At 30.8% G+C, this 9,761-nt stretch overlaps 1 pseudogene; it reads right to left on the reverse strand.

Moving 5' to 3' along the window:
* Positions 1–692: 692 nt before the first annotated feature.
* Positions 693–4,672, reverse strand: LOC149492222 (uncharacterized; annotated as a pseudogene).
* Positions 4,673–9,761: the final 5,089 nt, after the last annotated feature.

A 9,761-nucleotide genomic window follows, 5' to 3' on the forward strand; every position in this document is an offset into this window, starting at 1 on the left:
TATTTTTTTTCATATAGTTTGAATTCTTTTATGGTTGTTGATTTTATAATCCTATTATTATAAATGTTTCGTTGGAATATAGATCATGCCATTAAACAAATAACACAAATATTAATTATCATTAATCTTCCATAATTATCATAACAAATAACACAAATATTAATTGTAATAACCTCCTGTAATTATCATAAATTTTGTTGCAATTTTGATTTGAACTAATTTCTTATAAATTATCATAAATCTCTAATTTTTTGCTTCCACCAATAATACAAATACCAATCAGCATAAATTTTCCATAATTATCAATTTTTTTTTTTAACCAATATCGTATATATTATCATAAATCTCCACATATTAACGCAATTAAATCATTTTTTTTTAAATATGACCTAGAATAAAAATGACAAAAAAAAAAAAAATTTCCAATTTAAAGGTTCATTTGATTATTGTAATGTTACACACAACTACACAAGCATTTATTCAAACAATTTAAGTGTAATAAGCTCGATAAAACTTACATCATAAATGAATATACAAACCTAAACTTCTTTTAAAAATATAAAACATGAACTATAAAATTCTTTGTTCATATGTAAATTAAGAGACTTCCATTCTTAAAAAACAAAAAAAGAAAGAAATTAAGAGACCCCATTCACCATGCACCTTTTTATTTTATTGAGTTGTTTGACCAAAAAAAAAAAAAAAAAAAAAAGAGATCATAGATGAAATTTAAATAAGATGTACACATGAACAATAATAAAGGATTAGCCAGCTTGGCCATCTTGAAGCAAAAGCTCTCCTAATTTGATTTCAGAAAATGGCTTTGTTAATGGATGCCATTTAGCAACTAGTTTTGAAGAAACTTGTTCCATGGTTGGCCGAGATTGAGGATTCATACTCAAACATGCAAATGCAAGTTTGGAAACATAAATCAAGCCTTCAGCATCTCTTTTTTGAGGAATTTGTAGGCATTGGTCAATCACATCTTTCCATAGGGTTTGCTGGTTCGTTGCTGCTGAAGATGACGAAAGAGATGAAATGAAATCTCCTGGATGTGTTCCCATTATTATCTCCAGTGCTACACCAAAGCTATAGACATCACATTTTTCATTGACTACCATTGTGTAAGCTAGCTCTAGAAAAAATTCCAATACACCCATCAGTTTACAATAATGATAATGGTGCAAAATATGCCAAATACATATATTTTAGACTAAATAAGATGTCAAGGTGTTTACCTGGAGCTGTGTATCCAAATGTTCCGGCAAATGCAGTCCAATTTGATGTATCGGGCATCAAGAGCCTTGCTGTACCGAAATCAGAGACATGAGCTTCTAATTCTGAATCTAGTAGGACATTGTTGCTGGAAAGGTCTCGATGAATAATTGGAGGGAAGCAATCATGGTGCATATAAGACAATGCACTAGCTATTCCTCTAACAACATTTAGCCTTTTACCCCAATTTAACTCCATTGCTTGTTCTTTATCACATAATATCTTTCTCAAACTTCCTCTTTCTATGAAGTTATAAATCAAAAATGAGTGTTTAGCATGAGAACAAAATCCATATAACTTCACAATGTTCCGATGGCGAATGTTTGTCAGTGCAACAATCTCATTTTCAAATGCTTTCACATTCAACATCTCATCATTTTGTGACTGGTTATAAAGTTTCTTCACAGCAACCACTCTACTTGTTGGCAACAGCTTTATAGACAACTCCATACCCTCCCACTCCAACACAATACTTGGAATCAAAACCTTCTGTAGCCTCGATAATGTTTTCATATTGTAGATCTTTATCTGGGCTCCATATTGCATGAACACCTTCCTCACTACTTAACTTGGCTTTTCTCCTTATACTTCTTCGACGGAAAACGAAAAAACATCCTATGAAGAGAAAGAACAGAAACAGACTGGCGGACAAGATTGGAAGAACAATATGTTTGATTACTTTTTTGTCTTTTTTTCCTATGGTTTTTTTGATTATGAAGGAATGACAAGTCTTTAAGTTGGTGTTATTACCGCACAAACCTTTGTTGTTTCTCAGTGCTTCAAATGGAGCCTCACGGAAAGCTTTAATATTAGGAATCTGGCCCTTTAACTTGTTATAGGATATATCCACCGATGTTAAGCTTATCAAGTAATCAAGAGGTTGGAATAGAACTTGACAATAAATTGTGGGAGAGATTCAACATCTCTAGTCTTTGCAACTGTCCAAGCTGCTCTGGTATCTCTTTTTTGAACAAATTGCAACTTAGATCAAGGCTTTCTAGGGAGCGTAAATTCCCAATCTCTGAGGGGATATTACCTGAGAATTCATTTTTACTGAGGTTCAAGAAGAGTAAGTTTGAGCATTCACCAAGCTGTTTGGGAAGAGATCCACTAAGATTATTTGCAGCCAAATTAAGATCATTAAGATCACGTAACATACCAATTTCTTTAGGAATGTCACCTGAAATCTTGTTGTTGCCAAGATAAAGGTAAAATAATTGTAACTTTCCCAGTTTTTTCGGTATATTCCCCACAAGATGATTAGATGAGAGGTCAAGCAATTGCAATTGAGTTGCCTTGCAGAGTTCAGATGGAATTGTGCCTGATACATTATTCTTGGAGATTTTCAAAGTTGACAAATTGTGAAAATCTTCCCATTTCCATGAAAGCTCCCCATAGAATTTGTTATCACTTAAATCCAAATAGTTTAAGTGTGGATATATCCCAAAATCTTGAGATATATTTCCTGTGAGTTGGTTTCTGTCAAGACGGATTCTTCTCAAGCTGCTACAATTTTTAAGGCTCATTGGTATGGGACCCGTAAAATTGTTTCCCATTGCACTGAACTGTTGAAGTTGCCCACCAAGGCATATGTCATTTGGTAGGTGACCTCCCAATCTATTTTCATATATTTCTAATGTTTCTAAGAGAGTAAGGTTGTTAATGGAAGCTGGGATTGCACCGGTGAGTTGATTTTCTGACAATCCCAAATCAGTAACGGACCTCAACATTCCAACTTCCCACGGTATGGAACCAGAAAGTCGGTTGGTATCAAGATAAAGAGTTGATAGCTTCGTCAAGTTTCCTATGGAAGCTGGGATTGCACCGGTGAGTTGATTGTCTGACAATTCCAAATCAGTAACGGACCTCAACATTCCAATTTCCCACGGTATGGAACTAGAAAGTCGGTTGGTAAAAAGATAAAGTTTTGATACCTTCGTCAAGTTCCCTATAGAAGCTGGGATTGCACCGGTGAGTTGATTGTATACCAATTCCAAATGAGTAACGGACCTCAACATTCCAACTTCCCATGGTATTGAACCAGAAAGTCGGTTGGTATCAAGATAAAGAGTTGATAGCTTCGTCAAGTTTCCTATGGAAGCTGGGATTGCACCGGTGAGTTGATTGTCTGACAATTCCAAATCAGTAACGGACCTCAACATTCCAATTTCCCACGGTATGGAACTAGAAAGTCGGTTGGTAAAAAGATAAAGTTTTGATACCTTCGTCAAGTTCCCTATAGAAGCTGGGATTGCACCGGTGAGTTGATTGTCTGACAATTCCAAATCAGTAACGGACCTCAACATTCCAACTTCCCACGGTATGGAACCAGAAAGTTGGTTGGTATGAAGATAAAGAGTTGATATCTTCGTCAAGTTTCCTATAGAAGCTGGGATTGCACCGGTGAGTTGATTGTATGACAATCGCAAATCAGTAACGGACTTCAGAATTCCAACTTCCCAAGGTATGGAATCAGAAAGTCGGTTGGTAAAAAGATAAAGTTTTGATAGCTTCGTCAAGTTCCCTAAAGAAGCTGGGATTGCACCGGTGAGTTGATTGTCTGACAATTCCAAATCAGTAACGGACCTCAACATTCCAACTTCCCACGGTACGGAACCAGAAAGTCGGTTGGTATGAAGATAAAGAATTGATACCTTCGTCAAGTTTCCTATGGAAGCTGGGATTGAACTAGAGAAATTATTGTATGACAATGAAAGGATCGTAAGAAATGTCAAAGTTCCAAGTTGTTGAGGTATAGGACCTGAAAATTGGTTCTCATAAAGTGAAAGAACTGATAGCTTTGTTAAGTTTCCTATTGAAGTTGGGATTGAACCAGACAGAAGGTTGCTTGACAAGTCAAAGTATGTGACAAAGCTTAATACTCCAACACCTTGAGGAATGATACCGGAGATTAAATTAATAGACAAGTCAACACATTGAGTTTGGAAAGATTACCAATAGGAAGGAAGGTTCCCATGAAATGAGTTGTTGCGAACGTTAAAGCAAATAAGTTTGGGAAATAAGAAAATATCAAGATTTTGAAGTGTACCTCCTAAATGAGAATCCACCAGTCTTATTGCAGATATACTTTTGTCCTTATGACAGTGAATACCAAACCAATGGCAAGGAGTAGCATTGGTTGCAGACCAAGAAGATAAGACAGATTGGCTCTGATTATCAAGACTAGCTTTCCATTTTAGAAGAGCATTTGCTTGAGTTTGAATAGTAGTAGTAGAAGTAAAAGTAAGGACATGAAAGAATAATATAATTACTAGCATAGTATTAAGGGAGTAGAAGGAGAGAAATTTGTGTAAGGAGGATGGCATAATCAGTAGGTAGTTGCTTATAAATAATGAGGGATTAAAGAAATGTTGTTGAGGAATTTAAGATGTAGATGAAGAGATATTTATAGGGAAAATATTTTTCTAGACCGAAGTCATGGCATCACTTATAGATCAAATCAATTAAATTAAAGATTTTTAAACACGGTTCGACTTTATCTTTTTAATATATATAATATATATATATATATATATTATATATTATATATATAATATATGGTCAGAAATATCTAACTATTACGTGTTTGTGGAAATTTAGGGACAAAACAAACATTGAGGTGGCAACAAATTAGTAAATTTAAAGACAAAAAGATGTAATCAATTGACATGTATGTGTTTTTAGAAATTTATTACAGAACATAGAGGTAACAATAAATAAGTGAGTTTAAAGACAAACGCAATTAATTCAACTTTTGAGTTTACTTTGTTGTTGACCCAAACATAGGCCCTAAACAAGCCAATTTCTCTTTTTTTTCTTTTTTTTTTATAAATAAATTAACACCTCGCAATCCTTTGATATGGTAGGATAAGGAGATGAATACAAAAGGAAAATCTCAAGGAAATTTCAAAGGAAAACGACATAACTAAAAATTTTTTTTTTTCCCAAAATAATGCGTGGTGCTATGATGATTAAACAACTAATTAGAGATTCCAATGCTTAAGAACTATTTAGTTTTAAATGAAATAGTTGTCATGGTTTGGTTTTTTCATAATTTTATAATTTATCAAAAAGTTTTATAAAGTTTTTAAGTTTCAAATAATTAAGCTTTTTGAATTACTAACTTGATAGTGTATTTTTAAGATTAGACTTGTCATGACGAGGTCTATAGCTATGAACATTTTAAAAATTATTTTCATTTTCTTTTTTCATTGTATGATTAAAAATACCTTCAAATTAATAAAAAAATAATTTTTCATTGGTTTGGTTCACAGTGAGCCCATAAATCGGGTAAAACAAGTCACTCCCATTTTTATGACTTTAAAATGACAAAAAATAAATTAATTTATTTGAAAATCTGTAAGAGACTTTTTATTAAATAATGAATAAAGATGATTTCAATTGTCTATTCAAAATTTGGGTAAACCATTAAACCTTCAAACTTTGCGTCTTGTAACAATTTCACCCTAAATCCAACTTAACCCCTCAAGCACTCCAACTAAAATGTTTTGTCACAATTATACCCCAATTTGAAATTGATCAAAATTAATGAATTATATATATTAAATATGGGTCCTATAACTTATATTTGAATTAACTTTACCCCAAAGAATGAGTTAGCTAAATTATACTATAAAATACTATAAAATCACTCAGACACTTACTTTGAACTTTTTATCACAACTGCAAGTTGAATTCAAATTATAGCATATATTGTCCGAATAAGGGGGTCACATTCAATTACAATTTCACCTTAGATTCAAATTTTATCGTATTTTAATAGAGCCCCTAAATTACTAGACAAGTGTCAATTTTAAAACGATATTAGAAATGAAAACGTCGATATTAGAAATGAAGATAAACTAATTTTTGGTAAAAAATAAATTAATAATTCACAACCTAACCTTAATGAATCCACATCACACCCTCATACATACAAATAGTATAAAAAAAAAAGATGTATTCTACAACAAACAAAAATAAACCAATAGAAACGAAGTAAGAAAACCAAAAATGAAGGAATAAAATAATAAAACAAAAAATGAAAAACAAAATGTAAATAAAGCGAAAAATTAGGAAAAAGTACAAACAGAAAAACTAGGTATATATACGAAATAAATTATGGTTTCGGTTCCATAATTGGAAAACTAAACAGTCGAAAATTAGGTTTCCGATTCAACGATATATATATATATAGTAATCAATAAAATAACTCACCTTAAAAAATATATATAGAATTGCAACCAACACCGATGGAGCAGAATATCTCAAGAAGAATGAAATCTATGAGGAATAAAATACAGAAAGAAGAAGATGAAAAAAACTAAATGAAAGCGAAATCGTAGAATAAAAATCAATTTTCTTATAAGAACAAAAATAAAAGTAAAAATGAAATTGTAGAATAGATGTTAATTTTCCGGTGAAGAATAGAAATGAAAACGAAAATGAAATCATAGAACAAAAATTGATTTTTCGATGAGGACTCTCGCGTCAATAGTGACTGTGACGATGACTCTCATTCTGGTCTTAATTCTAATTCAGAACCAACAGATATAGATAGAGCAAGTGGAATACCAGTGTGTATATATATCACTTTTGGATATATATATATGTAAATATATAAAATTGACTGAAAATTAATTAGAAAGATACATATATATAACTATTTGCATGGCACTGCACGGAAATGTCAACGTCTGCAAGTGGTTCTCAGGTGAGGGGAAAAAGAAATATTTTGTGTGTAAAATGAAAACAATGGTGGTATAGAGAGAAACAAGCATGAAAATATAAATTAAATGATTAGGAAAAGAGCAAATTGGGGAGAAGAACTTAATGTTCAATAGTGATATTACTCACATGAATGAGAAAGAAAGAGAGAGTGAGAGAGATGGAAAGCGAAGGAAGTGTTTGTGCAGTCCACTAAGTTTGGAGAGGGATTTTATAGGGAAAAATAAAGAAAGCAATCCCATCAATAAATAATTAATGTATGGAGGGACAATGATTAATGAGTAGTAATTTTGATTAAGAGAAAGTTTACTCTTTTAAGCATAATATAAAAACCTCGTTACGTGAAAAGGTAAATAAGGAAATCACTAACAAAACTGATATTGTTTTAATAATTTAGGTCAAAATGAGATTTTTAAACTAAAGTTTCAAAATCTGACATATACTATAATATGCTTATTAGAAATAAGTAAAAAAGGTACTACCTTCCCCGAAATGTGGGAACCATTTAAAAAAAAGTTTAATGTATAAATTTACCATTTTATTTTTTTATAAAAAATCTTATGATACCTCTAATTTCACTTTGACCGAGTGAATACCATAATTTATAAAATTGTACCCATTAAAATGCTCCAACTTATGAAATTAAATCATAATTAAAAAATAAGAAAATAGTTATTCTAAAAGTTGTACTAATAATATAGGACCCTTTTGGTCTCTTAAAGGACAACAATAATTCAATTATTACTACTCTAATTTCTGTATGAAATTCCCATAAAATTTTTCACTCCACTTATGAACCGAATCAATGAAACTAAGGATTTTTAAATAGTATTTCTATTGAAAGTTATGGCATTATTACCGTCACATTATGAAAACATTTTGTTTATTACTATTGTATTATGTTGCAGCCTTTTTAGTTTTAGAAGTATGGCTTAAATTGGTTAACTATGAGATAAGTTATGAAGTAAGGGTAAAAGCATGGGCAAGTATGAAATTGACAGCAAACCGTACTTGCGGTGCTTTAATCTTTTTGTATTTAAGTGTGAAACTTGATCACTGAATTATGCCCACTATGAAACCTCCTATTTCATAATGTTTTTCACAATCCTTCTCCTTTAAAGCCTAAAATCTACAAAAATTTTTCCTTTCTTTACTGCAGAATTTGTTTTGTAAAAGTTCTGCAGATAATATTATTTCTCAATCACTTTTTGCCCAAAACTCTGACAGTTTCGATTTTATCCTTTCTTTTTTGTAAATATATGGTCCGAAATATCCAACTAACTATTACGTGTTTTGTGGAAATTTAGGGATAAAACATAACATTGAGGTGACAACAAATAGGTGAGTTTAAAGACAAAAAGATGTAATCAATTGACATATATGTGTTTTCAGAAATTTATTACAAAACACATAGGTCAACAAACAAGTGAGTTTATAAAGACAAACACATGTAACCAAATGTAGCAAATTAATTCCACTTTTGAGTTTACTTTGTTGTTGACCCAAGCATATGCCCTAGACAAGATAATATTCTCTTTTTTTTTTCTATTTTTTTTTATCAATAAATTAACACCTCGCAATCCTTTGATATGCCAGGATAAGGAGATGAATACAAAAGGAAATCTAAGGAAATTTCAAAAGAAAACGACATAACTAAAAAATATACTTTTTTTCCCAAAATAATGCATCGTGCCGTGATGATTAAATAACTAATTAGACATTCCAATGCTTAAGAACTATTCAGTTTTAAACGAAATAATGTTGTCATGGTTTGGTTTTTCATAATTCTATAATTTATCAAAAAGTTTCAAATATAATTATTCACTTTCTAAATTACTAACTTGACAGTGCATTTTTAATATTAGACTTGCTTAGACGAGGTCTATGTCTATGAACATTTTAAAAATTATTTCCATTTTATTCTTTTTTCAGTATATAATTAGAAATACCTTCAACTCAGTAAAAATAATAATTTTTTATTAATTTGGTTCATAGCGAGTCCACAAACCGGGTCTAAACAAGTCATCCCATTTTATGACTTTAAAATGACAAAAAATAAATTAATTTATTTGAAAATCCGTAAGAGACTTTTTATTAAATAATGAATAAAAATGACTTCAATTGTCTATTCAAAATTTGAGTAAATCATTAAATACTTTGGCAATTGTAACAATTTCACCCAAAATGACCTTAATCACTCAGACACTCAGTTTTAACTTTCTATCACAACTGCACCTTGAATTCAAATTATAGCAAATATAATGTTCCAATTAGGGGGTCACGTTCAATTATAATTTCACCTTAGGTTGAAATTTTATGTTATTTTAATAGAGGCCCTAAATTACTAGACAAGTGTCAATTGTAAAACCATCTAAATCAATATAGAAATGTTGCAATCTCTACATTAATAAAAGGTCCTTAATAAATGTCAAAAATGCAGTTTTAAACTAAACAAAATGTCAGGTATTAGAAATGAAGATAACCTAATTTTTGGTAAAAAAATAATTATAATTCACAACCTAACCTTAATGAATCCACGTCACACCCTCATACATACAAATAGTATCAAACAAAAGATGTATTCTACAACAAAGAAAAATAAACCAATAGAAAACGAAGTAACAAAACCCAAAATGAAGGAATAAAATAATAAAGCAAAAAATGAAAAACAAAATCCAAATAAAGCAAAAAATTAGAAAAAAGTACAAACAGAAAAACTAGATATATATACGAAATAAATTATGGTTTCGGTTCCATAT

The sequence above is a fragment of the Jatropha curcas genome, unplaced genomic scaffold (genome assembly GCF_041381405.1).
Source record: "Jatropha curcas cultivar XTBG-Jc1 unplaced genomic scaffold, XTBG_Jcur_1.0 HiC_scaffold_76_pilon, whole genome shotgun sequence".
NCBI lineage: Eukaryota > Viridiplantae > Streptophyta > Magnoliopsida > Malpighiales > Euphorbiaceae > Jatropha > Jatropha curcas.